The sequence below is a fragment of the Panthera leo genome, chromosome B4, assembly GCF_018350215.1.
Source record: "Panthera leo isolate Ple1 chromosome B4, P.leo_Ple1_pat1.1, whole genome shotgun sequence".
In the NCBI taxonomy this organism is placed as follows: Eukaryota; Metazoa; Chordata; class Mammalia; order Carnivora; family Felidae; genus Panthera; species Panthera leo.
In genome coordinates, this window is record NC_056685.1 from 36,359,488 (window position 1) to 36,381,422 (window position 21,935).

General features: G+C 41.0%; 1 protein-coding gene, 1 non-coding gene and 1 pseudogene across 10 annotated transcripts in view; 2 read left to right on the plus strand and 1 right to left on the minus strand.

Annotated features, from left to right (window-relative positions):
* Positions 1-5,648, minus strand: part of ERC1 (ELKS/RAB6-interacting/CAST family member 1) — a 509,468-nt gene extending 503,820 nt beyond the window's left edge. For 5 of the 9 annotated variants that reach the window (XM_042945439.1, XM_042945441.1, XM_042945437.1 and 2 more), the window contains exon 1: positions 5,453-5,647. The gene's annotated coding sequence lies outside the window, so the exon portion shown is untranslated. Of the gene's footprint in view, positions 1-5,452 lie in introns of all 9 variants that reach the window. The other 4 variants (XM_042945444.1, XM_042945442.1, XM_042945440.1 and 1 more) reach the window with 3 other exon arrangements.
* A 1,905-nt stretch (positions 5,649-7,553) lies between these two features.
* On the plus strand, positions 7,554-7,656 carry LOC122225702. Its single transcript, XR_006205314.1, has one exon. It is a non-coding gene; the product is annotated as a U6 spliceosomal RNA (small nuclear RNA).
* A 12,645-nt stretch (positions 7,657-20,301) lies between these two features.
* LOC122225325 lies at positions 20,302-21,388 on the plus strand (annotated as a pseudogene).
* Positions 21,389-21,935: the final 547 nt, after the last annotated feature.

The following is a 21,935-nucleotide window of genomic DNA, read 5'->3' on the forward strand; positions in this document are numbered from 1 at the left end:
TTAAGCATCCAACTTCTGCTCAGGTCATGATCTCACAATTTGTGAATTCAAGCCCCCCATTGGAGACTCTGTTGTCAATGGGGAGCCCACTTCTGATCCTCTGTCCCCCTCTTTCCCTGCACCTCCCCTGCTCGTGCTCTCTCAAAAATAAACATTAAAAAAATAAGTAATAAAAATAAAGTTTAAGTGATGATAAGAAGCCAGTGTAGAAAAATACTCAAGGAAATTCATTCCATCATGAAGAAAGTCTCAAAGCAGCCCTTTCAAGCGGAGGTTATCAAGTCTCTCACACTCCACACCCAATATTGGGAAATGAGAATGGTACCCCTCTTTCTTCCAATGCCACCTCCAGACCATATAAAATCTTGAACCCCCATGTAAAATCTTTGTAAAAGCATGACTTTCATGTTTTTCAGCAACACAGACTTCTACCTCTGCCTTTTCACTATCAGCTAATGACCACCTGGACATCCTCCACACTCAGGGAGATGTTGGCACCTAGTTCACACTGCCACTACCTTTTTATACCACCACCCCTGGGTTATTTCAATATATACATGGATCTAACAGCAGTTCCTCAAACCCATCAACACTCTATTCTCTGGCTATAGCCATTCACAGCCAGTTGGGAATTCACTTAATTGTAGTCTCATCTATTCATTCATCAAATATTTAGCAAGTATCTACTATTTGCTCAGTAGAAAACACATGACAGTCCGTCATAAAATAACTCATATTTTCCACAAAGACAGCATGAAAAGATCTAGCTGAAGTCTAGATATCTTATAACTACTACAAATCCTTTATTCATCAGTTTAGGGACCATGTCAATTCTAGAAAACTAGAATTGTTGTCTGAAGTGACCTCGTAAATCCACGTCTTATCCCAGTGATCACTGTATCCCTTAACAAGGCTTCTAAAACTATCTTTTAAATAACGTATTCTAAAATACTGCCAGAGTTCAGTATTAGATTCATCAATCTATAAATGTATCAGTGTGCTGCCAAATATAGCAGTCACTAGTCACGGTGGCTATTTAAATTAATTTTAACAAAATTAATAATTTTAATTGTTACTCAACAATTACACTAACCACATTTAAAGTGTTCAGTGGCACATGGGACTAGTAGCTACTGTATCAAATGGTATATAGAACATGACTATCATCACAGAAAGTTCTATTGGACAATGCTGGCCTAAAGGTTTCAGGATTCACTTCCTTCCTCCTAGAAAAAAAGGTCTCGTTTTCCAGACTCCTGAGAACTCCCTGAGGTTCCATAATATCCTAAAGGAATTCCACAAATCAGGCATCATTATCACCATCACCACACCCTATCATCACCATCAGGGCAGCTGATTTTTATGGAGTACTTACTATAATCCAAGCACTTTATCAAAAGCTTTAGGAGTAATAAATGAAGGAATACTGAAAACAAGACACTTCATCACATTTCACAAGTATGTACTCAACCAAATAAAATGCTAAATTGACTTTTACACAAACTTATGCACAGAATATTTAAAAATACACACTAAGTGGCTTAATTGCCATTTAGTTGGTAATCAAGTATTTCACAAACATTTTCCCCCCATGATGTACAAAACAATACTTAAAAATCAAAAGTCAGGGAAGTGACTGCTAATGGGTTTGGGGCTTATTTGGGGGATGAAGAAAATGTTCTAAAATTAATTGTAGTGGTAGTTACACACACCAGAAAACTGAATTATACACTTTAAATGAGTAAACTGTATGGTGTGTGAATTATTTCTCAACAAAGCTGTTGGAAAATAAAAACAAAAGGTATGCAGGTAGCTAGACTTAAATTATGAAAATACTAAGGTGGAAAAAAAAAACCTAGAAGATAAAATATTTGTTCTATTCATGCGATTTTAAAATAGTTACACCAGATGGGGCGCCTGGGTGGCTCAGTTGGTTAAGCGACCGACTTCGCCTCAGGTCATGATCTTGCAGTTTGTGAGTTTGGGCCCTGCATCAGGCTCTGTGCTGACAGCTCAGAGCCTGGAGCCTACTTCAAATTCTATGTCTCCCCTCTTTCTACCCCTCCCCTGCTCACGCTCTGTGTCTGTCTCTCAATAATAAACGTTAAAAAAATTTTTTTTTAAATAGTTAACACCAGAGCGCCCGGGTGGCTCAGTTGGTTAAGGGTCCAACTTTGGCTCAGGTCAGATCTTGTGGTTCATAAGTCCTGCATCAGGCTCTGTGCTGACAGCTCAGAACCTGGAGCCTGCTTTGGATTCTGTGTCTCCCTCTCTCTCTGCCTCTCCCCTGCTCTCTCTCTCTTTCTCTCTCTGTCCTTCAAAAATAAATAAACATTAAAAAAATAAAATAAAATAGCTAAACCATATTACTGCACAAAATTTCACTGGTTAGGAAAAACAAGAAATTGGAAACAGTGATTGCCTTCAGGAACAACATGATGGGACAGGAGTCTTACTCTTTTCTACCTATATCTTATGATTTGATAAGTGTATTACCTATTTTTTTAATGAGTATAATAGTTAATAATATATTTAAAAAACAAAGTTAATAAAAGATCATATCTGTCCTTAGTATTATACATTCATAGGCTGCCTATTTTGTTCTGAAAAAAATAAAAAGTGAAATATATGTTTTTAAAAAAATCAATCTAGGTAAGTTAAAAACTGACAAATTCTTGCATCTGTGTCACCTCATACTAAAAAGCATTTAGTCATATTTCTATTAGACACAATAATCATGCAAAATCCTCCCTTACCCAACACTCTGACACATCTTTAAACAATGACATGCTTGATCATGCCCTCCTCCTTGAAAACTTATTTTCTTTCATTTCTAGTAAATCACACTCTCCTGGTTTTCCTAACCCAATGACCTCTTATCAATCTTCTTTGCCAGGTTTCTCTTCATTTCCCCAAAAGGTATCTGGAAGGTAAGTTCCATGAAGGCAGGGATTTTTGACAGCTTTGTTCACTACTGTATCCTCAATGGCTAAAAAAAGTACCCAGAAGAATACTCAGTAAATAACCATTGAATGAGTCAGTGTCCCAAGGCTCGGATATTGAAGACTTATAGAAATAAGTTATATTCTACATAACCTTGATGCTGTTTATTACATTATATTTGTTTGAAAACTGATAATCAATATACGGATTTGGTTAACCAAAATACTTCATTCTCTGGTCTTCCTCCATCAAGGTGTTTGATACAGTATGTGAAAATGCACATTTAACAGCTCTTTTACTCCTTATAAAAGCATTAACTGAGAGTAGAAAAAGAGCAGCTGTTGCTAACAGAACCTTCACTTTTATCCTGCTCCCAGTATTAATGTTGAATTAACACAGACATACCTACCTGACTTTAGTAAAAAAGGGGACAAGGGAGACTTCAGTAGATTCAACAAGAACATCACAGTAATGACTAGCAAGTGACTTTTCTTGAAAAATAATAGGTAGTGTTTTTTCTGGCATAAAAAAAACTCTAAGGAGAAATAGATCACTTCTACCTTATACTTTCCCCCAAATCCCATGACTGCATTCCTACAAAGAATTGCATCCCACTGTCAACAATGTAAATGTCATGTTAGCAATATATATAGTTTCACCTGACATTTTAGTTCACATTTGTCCTCATGCATACCCAATTAAATCAAAGTATAATTTAAAAGGCAAAACTAGATATGTGAATTTTAATTTTTGCTTCTAAGTAATCCAAAAGTATTCATTTACCAACTTATAATTTGACCTGTCTGAATACATTTAATTGAATCTTTTCTTTAGAATTACAAACCTGAGACACTCTTTCTCACTTAATATCTATTATATCATCTGTTGCCTGTAAGTTTCTTCAAGCAGAACTATTTTCTAGAAGATAATAGTCTGCTCATTAATTAGGCATGTTAAAAAAGGCAATGATCTACAACTACTGACACTCAAATCTGTATATTTCTCTCTTGGGTAACAGGAAAGCACTTCTCTGGCTATGTTCCCAAATAAATTGAGTAAGCCTTGGGAAAGTCACTGCTTAAATTCCATTTCATGACGGCTGCTCTTCCTCCATAAATGAATTATTGAGAATCATGCCTACTTCCACCCATTACATAATACATGTATATCACAGGACCTATTTTCTGAGTAAGAAACATCTTAAATGACACTGATAGGTAAGGTCAGTGAATACTGTAATCTAATAGGGAGCAGGAATTGAGAAGAGATTCTGATTTAATGTATAAAGTTGTGAAACACTGATGTGAAGAACACTGAATACTGTTTACTCTTAGTAACATCTCTCCATGAAGTCAGACACATGCCCCCAAAATGTTATTAAAGAGCATCTTAAAAGCACTTGACTCCAAGAACATTTCTCAGAAAGTGAGGGACCTAGAAAAAAAAGCTATTTCAGTTCATTTTTAAAGTGTCTAATAGCATCTGCAATTGAGAAATAAAAATAAGCACGAATAATTGTGCTGAACACAAAATGCCCAAATGTCAAAGTCTATTGAAAAACAAGTTGTAAAAGACAGCTGTGCTTTAAAACATGTATTTTTCATATAATTAGCTCCAAAAGAACTGTTCAAATTATCCATCCAAAGCAGTCAACCACAACCACCTGCAACCATTACTCAGAAACGTGTCTTCCAAAGCAACCACCTGATTTTCAGGCCTTCTCTTAAGAGGCCAGGATAAAGCTTGCAAATAAGGTGGTATAAAGTGATCTTTTAGGCACAGAAAAAAGACTGGAAGGTAACACCTTTAAGGAACTAGGTGTAATGGGACCTATTCCCTAATGTTGCTGCCAGAATGAAGTTGTCTTAATCCAAGACCTCACTCTTCTTGAAGGGTGTAAAACTTTAAACCCAGCCACCCTCACCAATTACCCATCTGCGCCAAAAGCAGAGGGATTCTCTGCCCTTCCGACCCACCCCGCCAGGAAGAAGAAAAATAATAACCATAATAACCCTAAAGTAGAAATATGAGACCTAGTGCAACAGCTTCTCCAACTGCCTCAAAGGCAACATCCACAGCTCTTCTTCCTTTTGCAATACAACCCTTCATCTCCTATCTTACCATTTAACAGAAGGGGGAAAAAAATCCTCACCTCTTTCAATATTTTACATCAGTCGCCTAACCACACAGATCCACCCTGACCGCACCCCAACCTCCTCATGGCTCCCCAATTTCTCCATCTCGCCACTACCTCGCCCTCAACATCACGTCTCAGAAACCCTCCGTTCTCCAAGCACCCAGAACCCCTATCTCCCACCTCCCACCTCGGGTTCCCCTCATCTATCGCTTCAGCTCCCGCCCAATCCTGGAGCTCTGTGGGGTGGAACCCGCGGGTGGGCTGGGGTGGGCTGGGGTGGGGTGGGGTGGGGTGGGGTCCGCCCCTCCCCGGACTTTCCCATCCCCCCTCCCCCGGTAGGGAGAGGAGGGGGAGGGGGTCTTGTAGCCTCACCTACAGCTCCGCCCCTCCCCGGGGGCGCGCTGCCCAGCCCTAGCCAGGGCCGTGAGGAAGCAGGCTAAGAAAAGGCAAAAAACCTCAGCGCCAGCGGCAGTCGGGAAGCTCTCGGTCCCGCCCGACTTCCGAGCTGCCGCCACGGCGGCCGTCTCACCCTCCTCAGGGCTGCTGCTGTTGCTGCTGCTGCCTCCCGGGCGCCGCCACCACCGCCGCCACCACTACCGCCGCCGCCGCCACAGCCACAGTACGGCCCCAGCGCCCGCCGACGTCACTACGCCCCGCCCCCTGCGCGAGACACCTAGCCCCGCCCCAGGGCCCGGGCCCGGGCCGCGAGACACCGCGAGCTCCGCCTCCTCGTGGCCGGGCCACCTAGCTTTCCTGCACTCTCCTGGGAGCGCGACTTGGCAGCCCGCAGGCCTCCGGCGACTTCCAGAGGAAGACGGGTCAGGGGCTGGGAGTGGGGTGATTCAGGGTTCCGGCGGCGGCTGCGCGCCCAAGCAGGGCAACGGTCGCGGGGCGTACACACCCCCCACGCGCGGCCCCTGCAGCCACGGGAAGGGAGAGCGGGAGCCGGCTACGGGAAGAGACTGTAGGTGGGAGCGAGGCAAGGCGCCGTTTGTCTCCTTCTGCTTGCCGTAGGAAGTGGACCGGCCAGGCCCGAAGAGCGGAATCGTCGCTTTCCCAAACCTTAGAGTCGCCCAACCCCCTCCTTGGCGGGGCCCGTTACACAAGCCCCAGGACAGTCACTGCTGTTGAGAGTTGGTCTAGAATTGTACATTCCGGGCTGCGCTCCCGCGGCCGCGGTGGGAACTCTTTGTCGGAGGGAAATTGGATTTTTTTTCGCCCTCACCCTTAGCTTTTGCGAATGTGGCCGTGGGGCTGTCCACTGGACCTTAGGGAAAGAACTTAGGCTTCGCGGAAGACCCACGCTAGTGTACGTGGTTTTTGAGCGCGGCGGGAGAGGAGAACGTGGGCGGAATTTGAGGTCCACTTTCAGTTCCCGCAATGTGCCAAATGCGGTGCTACGTTGTCTCACTCAGTCTTCACAGCAGCTAGGCGAGTCGGCCAAGCAAATGGTACCTTATTCAGGAAACCCAGTTTTCTTGTGCTGTCTCGTAGATTTTCTTTTGTTGGAGCTATGCAAAGAGGACAACTGCATCCTTTAATTTAAGAATTTAGGTAAACTATCCCTGAACCAGAAAGAAGGAGTGATGTAAATTATATTTGTTCCCAGCCTTTTAGGTTGCATTGAATAATTTAAAATGACATTAAAAGGAGTTGAGTCCTCATTTGCCCCTGCTTATTCTCTACAATTAACCAATTCACACTCCTTCATAATCCCACTAACATTTCCCCTCCCTCCCTCAGTATTCACATTCATTCATTCACCAAATTCTGTTTCATGCTGCCCAGACTCTGTTTCCTCCCAGATCACCAAGCACTTGGATTATTGCAGTTCCCCGTCCTGCTGTACAGTCGCCCCCTTCAGTACATTCCACATATGCCTACCAATTGTCAGACTGTGCTGCCAGAGAAGATTGTATAGCTGCCAAGTAAGCATCCGAAAATACTTCTTTTTTTTTTAGACATGTGGCTTTTTACCCCCCAAAAAATCCATGCTATGTCAATTATTTTTCAAAATCTTCCTCATCTAACTGCTGATCTGCTCATCCTGTTACTCCCCAGAAGTGTGGTGAGGTAAGAGGAAAGTAGGAGTCACATCCTAGTGTCCCTTCTGCCACTCTCTATTTGTGTGACCTTGGGAAAATCACTTCACTTCTGAGTTCTGCTTTTCTTAACTGTAAAATGGGGTGTGAACTAGATGTCTGAGATCCAACATGTCACTAAATGTGTGGATCTGAAGCGTTTCTGTGCTAAGCCCTAAATTATACATACACAGGATACTATCAATATCACAGACTCAGAATTGTGGTAGTATGTTTTTCTGTGTTTTGGGAGGGAGTTGTTTGGTTTTTTGCCATTCCACTAGTTGTTTTTTCTTATGTCCTACTCTGCTCCACTTGTCTTTTTTTAAACTTACATTTAGTATTTTTTTTAACTTACATTTAGTATTTTTTTTTTATTAAAGCTTGGGTGAGTACTCCCTTTGGCAGCACATATACTAAAATTGGAATGTTAGAAGTTTAGCCTGTCCCCTGTGCAAGGATGACATATAAATTTATGAAGTGTTCCATATTTGCAAACTAATGTAACATTGCTTGTCAACTGTACTTAAAAATATATATAAGCTAGCTAACTAAGCACATGCATTCATTACCTCTTCTTCCTGAGACCCCATTAAAATGCTAATAAAGGAATTTAAAAATGATACAAACTCATACATAATAGAAAATGAGAATGAGACCACCAAATTTTTTTAATTTTACATACCAAGTGAGTGCAGTCTGACTAAACAAAATGAAAGAAACCATAATGTAGAATAGGTTCAGATGGTGCTGTAGCCAACAGGGAGATTAAATAAAGATCTCTGCATAGAACAGAAGAGCCCTCCCTTATCTCAGATACCATAACCAGGCATTTATCCCAGGCTAAAAATCAAGAGTTCTCATAATCTCTGGGGAAGAGTTGGGCAGCTATTTGAACATTTAATGACTAAAGCAGTCTTCATTCTGGCACAATAGCTAGTTTTCTACCCACTCACCGTTGAGTGAAGTTGTGCAAGTTGGCAAGACCTTCCCAAGTTCACAAGATTCCTAATCAGCATTCCAATTACCTCATCTTAAACATGAACAGACAATCAAGGATTAGATAATTAGATATTCAAAAGAAGTCTCCAATTTAGGGGGCGGGGGAAGGGGAGAAAGATAAACAGAGAATGGCCATAGAAGAAATAGAGAAACTTCAGAGAACTTTAAAAATAATAACTGGGGGGGGGTGCCTGGGTGGCTCAGTCGGTTAAGCCTCCGACTTCAGCTCAGGTCACGATCTCGCGGTCCGTGAGTTCGAGCCCCGCGTCGGGCTCTGGGCTGATGGCTCAGAGCCTGGAGCCTGCTTCCAATTCTGTGTCTCCCTGTCTCTCTCTGCCCCTCCCCCGTTCATGCTCTGTCTCTCTCTGTCTCAAAAATAAATAAAACCTTTAAAAAAAATTTTTTTTAAATAATTACTGGGATGCTCCTAGGCTTATTACACCTAGGAAACAAGAATAGTATACCAGTATACCCAGATGAAGTAACAATCCGAGAATAAAAAGTAAGTCTTAAAATTAGAAAGAAGAAATGGCCAAAATTATAAATTCACTTGAAGTGTTAAAAGATTAAGCCAATGAAATTTTTTTAAATAGAAAAAATATGCAAAGAGATGGAAATTGCAAGAGAAAATATAAGAGTAAGAATCCAAAAGGACTAATATTATAAAAAAAGAGGAAAACAAAGTAAATAGAAAATGGAAAATTACTCAAAAATCCTGGAAGAAAATCTGCCAGAGCTTAAAGTGTCTACTAGTACAGAGCAAAAACAAATAAAAAACAACCTTGTAAATATTACAAATGCAAAGACAAAGAGAAGATTCAGATCCTAAATTTCCAAAGAGAAAAAAAGTGACCCATAAAAGAATAAGAATCAAGCTTACATTAGAATTCTTATCATCAACACTAAATGAAAGAAAATAGACTTTCAAGTTTCTTTTTTTTTTTATAATCTTTTTTTAACGTTTATTTTTGAGACAGAGAGACAGAACATGAACGGGGGGAGGGTCAGAGAGAGAGGGAGACACAATCTGAAACAGGCTCCAGGCTCTGAGCTGTCAGCACAGAGCCCGACATGGGGCTCGAACTCACAGACTGTGAGATCATGACCTGAGTTGAAATCAGACGCTTAACCGACTGAGCCACCCAGGCACCCCGGACTTTCAAGTTTCTGAGGGAAATATTTCTTGACCTCAAAACCTAAGAAAAAAATTTAATTTTCAAAAAAGTCCCATTCCTACCTGAATCATCATTAAGTAAAATGAATGAAGTAGAATGAAAACACTTTCAGATAGGCAGGGACTCATAAAGTTAAACTCCCACATACCCCCTTTTTCTTAATGTTTATTTATTTATTTATTTTGAGAAAGAGAAAAAGAGCACAAGCAGGGGTAAGGCAGAGAGAGGGAGAGAGAGAATCCCAAGCAGGCTCCATGCTGCCAGCACAGAACCTGACATGGGGCTCAAACCCATGAACCATTAGATAACAACCTGAGATCACAACCTGAGCTGAAACCAAAAGCCAGACACTTAACCAACTGAGCCACCCAGGCACCCCTATACTCCCACATAACCTTTTTTAAAAAAAGAGTTTCTTGAAGATGTGCTCAGGCAAAATGAGGTAGAAAACAGCATATTTGACAATACATTTAGGGGTCACTAGATCTAATTCAGGAGGACAGGGAGGATCTAATTCAGGGAAGCCCCAAAAGGTTAGGCTACTGGGAGAGAAATCTGAAGAAAAGAGAATTCAACTGAATGACCGTGATAGAAAGCTTAGAAAATGCTGTTTTCTGGTGTTCAACTTTTAGACCCAACATATTAATAAATTATAAATAACTTGACATAGTTAAAGCATAGTTTATAAATTATACTGTTGTTGACAATATAAAGGTAAAAATACCCTTTTACGGTATTTTAACTTTAAGATGTGGAACATAGGAAGGAAAGGTAGACGATAAAAGCATTCAAGAGATTATGTTTATTATTGACAAAACTTTTCTGGTTGTTAAAACGTGTTGTCAGAAGTAGGAAAAGTGGGGCGCCTGGGTGGCGCAGTCGGTTGAGCGGCCGACTTCAGCCAGGTCACGATCTCACGGTCCGTGAGTTCGAGCCCCGCGTCGGGCTCTGGGCTGATGGCTCAGAGCCTGGAGCCTGTTTCCGATTCTGTGTCTCCCTCTTTCTCTGTCCCTCCCCCGTTCATGCTCTGTCTCTCTCTGTCCCAAAAATAAATTAAAAAAAAAAAAAAAATTAAAAAAAAAAAAAAAAGAAGTAGGAAAAGTAACCAATGGAGGAGCAAGGAATTGTTAGTCTATATTGAGAGGGTAGGCAGACACATGGTACAGGATTTATAAGCAAGCTAAATCATGAATCTAGATAGTTCATCAAGAAATGGTGGCAGAAGATTTAATAGTATTTAACTGGCAATATTCCCCTATTTTTCTGCAGATTCTATACAATTCTATCAAAATCTCAGCTGCCTTTTTTCCCCCAAAATTAACAAGCTGATCCGAAAATTCACATGGAAATATAAAGGGTTCAGGATAGCCAAAACAATTAAAAAATAATAATTAGAACAGGGGTGCCTGGGTGGCTCAGTCAGTTAAGCATCTGACTTCAGCTCAAGTTGCAATCTTGCAGTTCGTGGGTTTGAGCCCCACATCAGGCTCTGTGCTGACAGCCTGGAGCCTGCTTTGGATCCTGTGTCTCCCCCTCTCTCTTTGTCCCTCCCCCACTTACACTCTCTCTCTCTCTTTCAAAAATAAACATTAAAAAAATTTTTAATAAAAAAATTAGTCATTCTTCAAGATTTCAAAACTGACTACAAAACTACAGTAATCTAGATAGTATAGTACTAGAATAGTGATAGACATATATATCAGTGAAATAGAATTGAATGTTAAGAAATAACCCATACATTTATGGACAATTGATTTTCAACAAGAACTTCAAGATAATTTGATGGGAAAAAAATAATCTTTTCAACAAAAGGTGCTATAACAATTGTATATCCACATGCAAAAGAATGAAACTGGACCCCAACCTCACATATACCAACATTAATTTAAAATGGACCACAGACCTAAATATACATGCAAAAACTGTAATACTCTTAAAGAAAACATAGGTATAAGTTTGTGTGACCTTGGATTAGGCAATTGTTTCTTAGCTGTGAAACCAAACCTATAGGTGACAAAAGAAAAAAAATACGAAAATTGGACTTCACCAAAATGAAAAACTTTTGTATTATTCAGCCTTAAAAAGGAATGAAATTCTGACACATTACAACATGGATGAACCTTGGAGACATTATACTAAGTGAAATGACCCAATCACAAAAGGACTGTATATTATATGATTCCATCCCATACGATAAACCTGGAGTATTTGAAGTCATAGAATCAGAAAGTAAAAGGGTGGTTGACAGGGGTTTGGAGCAAGGAGAATATAACATTAGTATTTAGGAATTAGAGTACTTCCCAAACTTCAGTTTGGGGAAAAATGAAGTCCTGGAAATGATAGTCATGATGATTGCAGATCAATGTGGATATATTTAATGCCACACAACTGTATAGTCAAAAATGGTTCAAATAGTAACTATTATGTTGTATTATATTTTACCACACACAAAAAAATCTTTTGTGCTTCAAGTATACTGGTTTGGACTGAATTGTGTTCTTTCAAAGTTCCTCACCCTTTCCCTTAACCCTCAATTTATTTGGAGAGAGGCCTTAAAAGAGGTAATTACAGTTAAATAAGGTCATAAGAGTGGGAACCCTAATCCCATAGGACTGATGTCCTTGTAAGAAGAGGAAGAGACACTTGGGGCATATGCACAGAGAAAAGGCCACACAAGGACACAACCAGAAGATGGCCATCTGCAAGCCAACCAAACATGCTAACATCTTGATCTTAGTTAGACATTCAGCCTCCAGAACTGTGACAAATAAATTTTTGTTGTTTAAGCCCCCAGTCCCTGATGTTTTGTTATGGTATCTTTACCAGACTAGTACAGATTTTGATACTGAGAAGTGGGATTTTGCTGCAACAGATACCTAAAAAAATGTGGAAGTGGCTTTGGAATTGGATTATGAATAGAGGCTAGAAGAATTTTGAGGTGCTTGTTAGAAAAAGCCTAGATAGGGGCGCCTGGGTGGCTCAGTCGGTTGAGTGTCCGACTTTGGCTCAGGTCATGATCTCGCGGTCCGTGAGTTCCAGCCCTACGTCGGGCTCTGTGCTGACAGCTCAGAGCCTGGAGCCTGTTTCAGATTCTGTGTCTCCCTCTCTCTCTGACCCTCCCCGTTCATGCTCTGTCTCTCTCTGTCTCAAAAATAAATAAATGTTAAAAAAAAAAAAAAAAAGCCTAGATTGCCTTGAAGAGAGGCTGTTGGTACAAAAATGGATGTTAAAGGTGATTCTGGTGAGATCTGGAGCAGAAATGAGGAGCATGTTACTGAAAACTGGAAGAAAACTGACCCTTATAAGATGGCAAAGAAATTGGCCAAATTGTGTTCTAGTATTTTGTGGAAATAATTTAAAAGTAATAAAGTTGATGGGGCGCCTGGGTGGCTCAGTCAGTTAAGCCTCTGATTTCAGCTCAGGTCATGATCTCACTGCTCAAAAGTTCGCAAGTTCAAGCCCTGTATCCAGCACTGTGTTGACAGCTCAGAGCCTGGGGCCTGCTTCAGATTCTGTCTCCTCCCCTCTTCCAGCTCTCTCTCTCTCCTTCTCTCTCTCTCTCAAATTAAAAAAATAAAGTAATAAAGTCGAATATTTCTTTTTTTTTTTTTTTTTTAAACGTTTTATTTTTTTTTTTTTAACGTTTATTTATTTTTGAGACAGAGAGAGACAGAGCATGAACAGGGGAGGGGCAGAGAGAGAGGGAGACACAGAATCTGAAACAGGCTCCAGGCTCTGAGCGGTCAGCACAGAGCCCGACGCGGGGCTCGAACTCACGGACCGTGAGATCATGACCTGAGCCGAAGTCGGACGCCCAACCGACCAAGCCACCCAGGCGCCCCTAAAGTCGAATATTTCTAAGCAAAGTGTTAAAGGTGCAGTCTCATTTCTTCTTACTAGTTATAGTAAAATGCAGGAAGAGAGAGATAAATAGAAGGTATTATTCAACAAAAAGGAACCAAAATGAAGATTTGGAAAATTCTTAGCCTATCTGTGATATTATGATTTATATTTGGTCATTCAGAGGACCAAAAAATGTTTCTCAAATATGTTCAGTCTTTGTCCACTGTTCCTGGTTCTCAGTTCCCAAAACCCTTGGCATTTCCTGAACAATAAAAGCAACGGGAACATCTTTCGTCATAATATTTGGTCTCCTGTCTTCAGTTCCTGAAATCACTTCAGAGACATAAAGGTGAAATAGGTGTCTTGTTATTCATAACAAGTCCCTTTCCACCACAACTGAGATTATGTTAATGAAGTGACTTTTGGAAAGCACCTAAGGATGAGAGCTGGTTACCAGGGGAACCAAACAGGAATAGAGGTTTGGAACTTTCAGTCTCCCCACCAATCCCCAGCTCTTGGGAAGAGAGAGGTGCTGGAGTTTGAATCAATTACCAATAGCCAATGATTTAATCAATCCTGCCTACATAATGAAGCCTCCATCAAAAACCCGAAAGAATGAGATTGGAGAGCTTCTGGGATGGTGAACACAAGGAGGGTATGAGTAAAGTGATGTACCTGGAGAGAGCATGGAAGTTCTGTGTCCTTTTACCATGTTTTTACTGTGCCTAATGCCTCTCTTCCATCTGGCTGTTCCTGAATTATATCCTTTTGTAATAAACCAGTAATCTACTAGGAAAATGTGTCTCTGAGTTCTGTGAGCCACTCTAGCAAGTTAATCAATCCCAAAGAGAGGGGCATGGGAACCTCTGATTTATAGCCAGTTGGCCAGAAGCACAAATAATAACATAGGCTTGCATCTGACATATGAAGGTGTAGGGAAGAGAGGGGGGTGACAGGAGTCTTGTAGGACTGAGTCCATAACCTATGGGATCTGATACTATCTCTGGGTAGATACTGTCCACTGAGTGGAAATGTAAGATATCCAGCTGGTATCTGGAGAATTACTCCTTGATGATGTGGGGAAACCCACCTCCTTCCCACAAGTTGGAATTGGGTGCAGAACCCAATTACTATCCATACTAGAAATAAGAAAAGTATATTCTGGAGAGCACACTAAGGGTGTGGCTAGAAAAATCATTTGATAAAGAGATCATAGGTGCTGTAGAGTCCAAGGACAGGCTGCCCTAAGATGGGCCACTTTAGCATGAACATTATTTTGAATTAAAAACAAAACCCAGCAGATTCAGAAAAAAAGCATTTTACCCCCCCCCCCAACTGCCTCTTTGTACCAGGAAGAGAGTTATTAACAGAGATTTCTCTTTACCTAAGAAACTTATCTACATATTAGAGTAACCTTGGTTTTCCAAACATCTTTCACCTTCCTGCTAGTAGTCTTTTCTCCCCTTTATATCCTCAGATACCTCTTTTTTAGCTCATATAAGCATCATGTTGGGGCGCCTGGGTGGCTCAGTCGGTTAAATGTCCGACTTCAGCTCAGGTCACGATCTCGCGGTCCGTGAGTTCAAGCCCCGCGTCGGGCTCTGGGCTGATGGCTCAGAGCCTGGAGCTTGCTTCCGATTCTGTGTCTCCCTCTCTCTCTGCCCCCCGCCCCCCCCCCCCCCCCCCCGTTCATGCTGTGTCTCTCTCTGCCTCAAAAATAAATAAACGTTAAAAAACTAAAAAAAAAAAAAAATAAGCATCATGTTGCCTGAATGTCTTTGGAATTTCCTGTCTGTGTGGATTCCCTGTATGTACGCAATTAAATTTGATTTTCTCTTGTTAATCTGTCTCATATCAATTTGATTCTTAGTCCAGCTAGAAGGACCTTGAAATAAGAGAAAAAATTCTTTCTCCCCATAGTGTGATTCATGGACTTAGCCATCTCAGAAGTATCCAGGAAAGAAGTGAGATTATACCAGAAGAAACACTGCCAGCTGGGAATAAAAGGGATAGAATCAACAAAGTAAAGGAATCTTGTCAGACTTCTGGGATTCTACAGGATAAAACAATAGAGTTCTCTGGCTGCCAGTCCCCATTATCCTCAAGGAAAGGGAGGAATAACACCAAAAGCTATTCAGAGATCAGCAGGGCTGTATCACTCCTACCATGAACTCAGAGGATACAGGTCTGGGGGGGCAAGGCTGTATCCTTGGCTTCAGTAGGTCAGGCTGCTACCAACCAATCTCTCAGGAACAAAACTGCTGCCCAGGACCAAGAGGATAATGCTGCTACCCCCTTAAGCCCAAAGGGCAAACCACTGAGCCAAAAAAGACTACTTTGAGCCTTAAAATCTAATGGAATTTGCCTTGCTAAGTTTTGGACTTCCTTTGGACCCACCCCCTTTCTTCTTTCTGATATCTTTCTTTTAAAATGGGGATGTCTAAGGACACCTGGGTTGCTCAGTCGGTTAAGCGCCTGACGTTGGCTCAGGTCACAATCTCATGGTTCATGGGTTTGAGCCCCTCATTGGGCTTGAAGCCTGGAGCCTCGCCCTCTGTCTCTGCCCCTCCCCCCACCTGCATTCTGTCTGTCTCTCAAAAATAAATAAACATTAAATTTTAATTTATTTAAAAAATTTAAAAAAAATTTTTAATGTTTATTTACTTTGAGAGACAGAGACAGAGCATGAGCGGGGGAAGGGCAGAGAGAGAGGGAGACACAGAATCTGAAGCAGGCTCCAGGCTTTGTGGAGCATCCGACTTTGGCTCAGGTCATGATCTGCCTATCTCACCTTTCTGTCTTGGAAGCACATAATTTGTCTCACAGGCTCACAGCTGGAAGAGGAATTTTGCCTCAGCATGAATCATATTTCAAGTCTCATCCATACCTGATTTAGATGATATTTAGATAAGGCTTTGGACATAGATTTGGTTCTGAAAGAGTTAAGAATTTGGGATTGGGGGTGAATGTATTTTGCATGTGAGAAGGGTATACCCAGAAGGCAGATTGTTTGGACTGAACTGTGTTCTCCTAATTAGTTATATGTGGAAACCTTACCCCACAACATGGCTGTATTTGGAGACAGGGCCTTTTATTTATTTTCTTTTTTAATGTTAATTTTTGAGAGAGAGAGAGCTTGGGGGAGGGGCAGACAGAGAGAGGGACAGAGGATCTGCAGTGGACCCCACGCTGATACCACAGAGCCAGATGCAGGGCCCAATGCGGGGTGCAGTGTGGGGGCCCGAACTCGGGGAACCACGAGATCATGACCTGAGCCAAAATCAAGAGTCCGACACTTAACTTTCTGAGCCACCCAGGCACCCCCAGAGACAGGGCCTTTTAAGAGATGATAAAGGTTAAGTGAGGTCATATCCAGTCTATGGGATTTTGATATGGCAGCCCTAATAGACTAACTCAGACACTGTCAGAAAAGTGAAAAGACAACACACAGAGTGGGAAAAAATTTTGCAAACCATATATCTGATATTATAGCCAGAATATATAAATAACTCTTAAAATTCAACAATAAAAATACAACCCCATTAAAAAATGGGTCCAAATTATGAATAGATATTTCTCCAAAGAAGATACATAAATAGCCAAAAATCACATGAAAAGACACTCAACATCATTAGTCATAAGGGCAATGCAAATTAAAATCATAATGAGATATCACTTCGCACCCACTAGGATGGCTATAATAATTTTTTTTAAGACTTATATTAACAAGTGTTAGGATGCAGAGAAATCAGAACCCTCATACCCTCCTGGCGGGAACACAAAATGCCATAGTCACTTTGTAAAACATTCTGGCACTTCCTTGAAAAGTTAAACATAGAGTTATGATAAGACCCAGCAATTCCACTCCTAGGTATATACCTGAGAGTTTAAAACGTCCACAGAAAACATGAAAATTTGTATATGAGTGTAATAGCATTATTCATAATAGCTGAACAGTGGGAAATAAATCATTAAAAAACATAATTTCAATAAATTGCTGGCTTGCAACAAAACAAAAGAATTGTCCTCAAATACTCGGTGCCTTATGAATAACAAATATTTATTTCTCACCTAGTCGGAAATTGACAGCTGGAGGGAGGGGCAGTTCAGCTGCTGTGTCCCTGATCTAAGTGCAAGTCAAATTCAGTCAGTCTCACATGTCTCCCATTCAAGGATTGGGACATAAGGAACACTAGTCACCTGCGTTATATTTTCCTCATGATGGAAGGCAGAACACAAGAGGCTGAGCCACAAAAATTCCTTGAAGGGGTGCCTGGAGCTTGCTTCAGATACTGTCTCCCTCTCTGCCCCTCCCCCGCTTGTACTCTGTCTCTTTCTCTCAAAAATAAATAAATATTAAAACAAAAACAAAAACCTCTGAAGGCTGCACTCAGATGTGTCATATGTCCTGCCTGCTCACATTATATTAACCAAAGCAAAAGTAAATCGCACGACCAGATCCAAAATAATTGTGGGAAAAGTATACTCTTCTCATGGAGTAGAATGGGGGAAGACAAGAGAGAAGGAAAAAGACATGGCCTTACCTTTATTTTATTTATTTATTTTTTAATGTTTATTTATTTTTGACAGAGAGACAGCGAGCATGAGTGGGGTAGGGGCAGAGAGAGAGGGAGATACACAATCCGTAGCAGGCTCCAGGCTCTGAGCTATCAGCACAGAGCCCGATGGCGAGGGGGGGGGGGGGGGCTCAAACTCACAGACTGGGAGATTAAGACCTGAGCGGAGCCGAAGTCAGACGCTCAACCGACTGACTGAGCCACCCAGGCGCCTCTTGACCTTACCTTTAAAAAATTTTTTTCTAAAACTTGTGCACACCACTTCTGCTTATTTCCATGGCAAAAGCTCACTACATGGTCATTCTTTGCTCAAGGACAAACTGGAAATATAGCCTTTATTGTGGATGGTCATGGACCCATCAAATTTAAGAAGTTCTATTACTGAAATAAGGAGAAAAGGGCTAGTGAACGACAACTATCACTCTCTGCCACAAACCTCTACCTAGAAAGCATCACAAAAACACAAGGGAATGAAAATGTGGCAGGCTAAGGACATGAAGGCAGTTTCCTAATTTAAATCTGCCTAAAGTCCCCAAAAGAGAATTGAGAGAATGGAGGTGAGCTTATATGCATGTAATGGGTGAGGACTTTCCATATGTATAAAAGACATAAATCCACACATTAGAGGTCACTAAAAATACTAAGTAAGAAGAAATCCAGCCTAGAATATTGACTGAAACTGACAACATAAAAGACAACACTTTTTTTTTTTTGGACTACATATTGTAAAATCAGTTGCATTATTTTCCTAGGGCTGCTGTAACACAGTGCCACAGAGTGGGTGGCTTAATATATGAGAAATTTATTGTCTCATAGTTCTGGAGTCTAGAAGTCCAAAATCCAGGTGTCAGCAGTCATGCTTCCTCTGAACTGGTGGGGAAAAGCCTTCCTTGCCTCTTCCTAGTTTCTGATGATCTGTAGCAAACCTTGTCCGTCCTTAGCTTGTAACTGCAGCACTTCAATCTCTGCCCCCATTATCATATGATATCTCTTCATATGTGTGTGTCTCTTTTCCTCTCCTAACAGGACACCAGTCATATTGGATTAATGACTTCTCCAATATAACCTTATCTTAACTAATTATCCACAATTGCCTTATTTCAAAATAAGGTCCCATTCTTAGGTACTGGGGCTTAAGGCTTTAGCATATCTTTTTGAGTGATACAATTCAACTCATAACATCAGACAAATAAAAGATCAGCTTACTTACAAAGGCACAGTAATTAAAGTGACAGCAGACTTGTTAACACAAAAGGGAAGCCAGAAGACAGAATAATATCTTCAAGTGAGGAGAGACATCTTGGAATTGTGTACCCAGTAACGCTATTTTATAAGACCAAGGACAAAACAGAGACATTTCAAATAAACAAAAGCACAGGGTTTATTACTAATTGATCTTCATTAAAGGAAAATGTAAATGATATTTCAGAAAAAAAATAATCCTAGGGGCGCCTGGTGACTCAGTCTGTTGGGGGTTCAACTCTTGATTTCAGCTCAGGTCATGATCTTCCAGTTGGTGGGATAGAGCCTCAAGTCAGGTTCTGTGCTAACAGCGTGGAGCATGCTTGGGATTCTCCCTCTCCCCCCCCCCCCCGCCCCTCCCCCGTTCATGCACATGCACTCACTCTCTCTCTCTCAAAATAAATAAACATTTTTTAAAAAAGAGAACAAATCCTAGAAAAAGTTCTGAAAGGAGTATAGTGATCAAAGAAATTAGTGAACATGTGGAGATATCTAGAAAAATATAGTTTATAACTTCCCAAAACTGATCGAAGAAGAAATAGTAGGCCCAAATGTTTCTATAACAAAGAAATTTTCTTGGTATTAAATATTAAAAACTCTTGCATTAAAAAAAAAGTCCAGAAGGCTTTACAAATCAGCTCTACAAAATATTTAAGGAACAAATAATTTTAAACTTATTTTCAACTCTTCTGGAGAATTTATAAAAAATAGAGTTAGAAAATGCCCCCAATCCAACTCATTTACTGAAGTTAATAAAACATTAATACCAAAGTCAGACAAGGACAGTATAAGAACGTTGTTACAGAGTAATAATACTCATGACTAAAGGTGCAAAAATATTAAGTAAACCAAATGCAACAATATATTTAAAAGACAGTGTATTATAATTCGGTTGGGCCTACCCAAGTGTACAAATGTGATTTAATATTAGAAAATCAATTAATTTACTACATTAAGATATTAAAAAGTTATATCAAAGATTCACAAATAAAATAATATTTGATAAAATCCAGTACCCATTTATGATAAAAACTCTTAGCAAAACACCTCATGTCCTAGCGACGAGCCTCGTTGCTAGGGGCGGAGGCCTGTGAGGCTGTGGAGTGTGGTGGCTGTGGACCCCCTCCACCCCGCCCCCAACCGGTCTCAGCTCCCAGCCTGGCCAGCCCGCTGTAATTACAGAGATTAGGAAGTGGCTGCCTGAACTATTTTCCAAAGGATAAACATTACAAAGCATTGAATGGCAGCCTCCCAAGAAAATGCTATTCGTTTGGGAGGAACACAACTTCCAGCCACAAGGAATGCTGTTGCTCAGGCACCATCCAAAGCAAGCTCCTCCTCAGAAGGCTTTGTGTGGGTTCCATGCAGTGATGGGGAAGCTGCAAAGCAAACCCAAACACAGCGCTTATAAATACAGCAGGCTCGATGGAATTGTAGAAGAGAGAATTCAAACTAAAACTTGTCAGGAGTATAGCCCAGCTCACATGGATACTGTCTGTCTCTGTTGTTGCTGCTCTGAATTCATACCTGTATGTCTCTGCAGGAAAGATAAGACAGTTGTGGCCTATAACTGGAAAACTAGAAATGTGGTTCAAAGGACATTAAGGAGGAATCATTAAGATAGCCTGTATTAACAAACTAAGCCAGGTCTTCAGCCTGACAGCCATGACAGGATGGTCATGATGTAGGGCTTGGATGGTGCCCTACAACCAAGGCAGTGGTTCTCTTGCCATCACGCTATGGTGCTCACTGGATTGGTTGTGAGTCTAGACTCGTCACACCTGTGCACTGGCTCTCAGGACAACACCCTGCTTCTGTGGGATGTTGGGACTGGACAGTGTTCAAAGAAAGCTTTCACCCCAGGGACCTGGTCACAGACCTGTTCTGGGTCCCCCCAAAACCATACAGGCTTCTGAAGATAAAACCATTAGATTATGGGATGGTCAAGGGTTACAGGTAGCTCATATATTTCCTGCAAAGAAGCATATTCAGACCTACTGCAAGCTCAGTGAGGACAAACACAAGTATATCTCCTACAGCAATGGCTTTGGAAGGCAAGGCTGTGGAACTACATTGTGGGACCTACGGCAGATACAAACAGAATATGAATATAAGGAGCATTTCCTGTTGCATCCTGTGTCTTTCTACCAAGACCATTGGCCTTGATGTCTATAACTGCTACCTCATCACATGACTGCAAAGTGAAGATTTACTGGAGCCTGCCTGTTCACCTTATCCCTGGATGGATCAAGACCTTTGACTTCCTTGGCTGTTGCTGACAGCGTCTTCTCACTATATGCAAGTTTTAGCAGAGGAATTCACCTACTCAGATACATAACCATATCGACAAAAACTTCATTCAAGTTACTTCTGAACATAGCATGCTGACTATATACCCTTAATGATATATAGTTGAGCACCTGGGTGGCTCAGTCTGTTAAGCATCTGACTTTGGCTCAGGTATGATCTCATAGCTTGTGAGTTTGAGCCCCGCATGGGGCTCTGTGCTGACAGTATGGAACCTGGAGCCTGCTTCAGATTTTGTGTTTCCCTCTCTCTCTGCCTCTCCCCTGCTTGTGCTTTCTCTCAAAAATAAACATTTAAAGAAATTAAAAATAATATATAGTCTAATAACTACAAAAATATTTGAAAGTTACTTAGATTTATTGTTAGTGGCATCAATGGAATAGTAATTCTGAAACTATTTATTTTTTTAAGTAGGCTTGGGGCTTGAACTCTGGACCCCAAGATCAAGACCTGAGCTGACATCAAGAGTCAGATGCTTAACCAACTGAGCCACCCAGGAGCACTCCCCACCCCTCCCCCCATCCTTTTAAAAGCTAGATCACATTATTTCACCTTCATGCTCAAAGCACTCCAGTGGCTTTCTACCTTGCTCACAGTAAAATCCAAATTCTTATAACGGCCTTTAATT